We start from the raw sequence: 1,273 nt of genomic DNA on the forward strand, positions 1-1,273 counted from the left end.
GGCTCACTAAAGTTCTCTCGCCTTAGCATATTTTGCTTGAAGTAAATATCATCATCATGTCCCAACTTCATAATGGTAGACATAGCAGAAGGCAAAATTGAGTGGCAGTGATAAAAGGTACATTTGGGGTTGAATGGGAACCTGTTTCGGGATTTCATTGACAATATTGCTAACGGTGGAATGCGACCAGTCGGGTGTTTCATTCATGCAAAGTAGACTAAGCGGAAGTGCTTTTTGAATTCTTTTCATTTTTCTGCAGTCTCCTCCTGCTGCCACCTTCGAAGGTCTTGAATTTCACTTTGTTTTCTCACTTAAATCAGGATAAATGATGCATCAACTCATGATGCATGGTTTTAGTGAAACTTCATATAAGGAGGCCTAAGAGACAAGCAAATCTTTGGAGGTAACAGCCAAGTTTTAAACTGGAAAAGTCAAATTTGGCTTTTGCGAAGCACTCGAAATGGGTTGGCGTGACTACGAACATGCAATTTCACCGCGTGTTTTACAACCATAGCAACAGTTTGGAAAACCGAATAAACAAGTGGTGATGAAGAGCATGTCTTGTATTAGTCAAGTCCAACCACATATTTGAGGCGAATTTAAGAAAAAATGAATACCGATAATATGTACCGTTGTACCATTCACCCGTGTGCACTTCATCTCTCGCCACCTCAACCATCCGATAAATGCAAATGACGCGAACTAACCTATCGTGAACTGGTCTTGGTGGCCTTTAAAACCTTGGAGCTGAAACAGAGCGATCACGAGACCACCCGTGGCTTAACGCAAGGTCACATATCCTCACACACAGTGCTGGCAACTAAGCGTAAATGACAGAATATGAACTTGGCATCTGAGGGCGAACTGAAAATGACAAATTGCAGTGGCGAAACCCAGAAAATACCAATTTTTTAATAAATGCTCATGTTGAGAAACACCTTTCCAGAGTCTCAGAGGACACAGCGGTTATTCTGGCGTTCTGGTCATCTAAACTTTTAGTCTAGGACGAATGCACACAATTCCTGGAAGAATTCATGAGTCGTAGTTTTAAGATCAACAAATCTGGATTAATGTTATTTGAATATACTATCGAAATTATCTTTAGCTTCCACTACCAGGTCCGGACTTTTTAGGTTGAGGGGAATGGCTAGATGAAGACATTTCATTTTGTGTAGTATAGAGTGAGATGTTTACAAAATATCGGTGTTTTACGGGAGATAAGCGTCCTTTTTCTCTTTGTGAACCGACAAAGAATCTCTTGATTGACAAGTTT

Source organism: Echinococcus granulosus (assembly GCF_000524195.1).
Source record: "Echinococcus granulosus chromosome Unknown EG_S00039, whole genome shotgun sequence".
In the NCBI taxonomy this organism is placed as follows: domain Eukaryota; kingdom Metazoa; phylum Platyhelminthes; class Cestoda; order Cyclophyllidea; family Taeniidae; genus Echinococcus; species Echinococcus granulosus.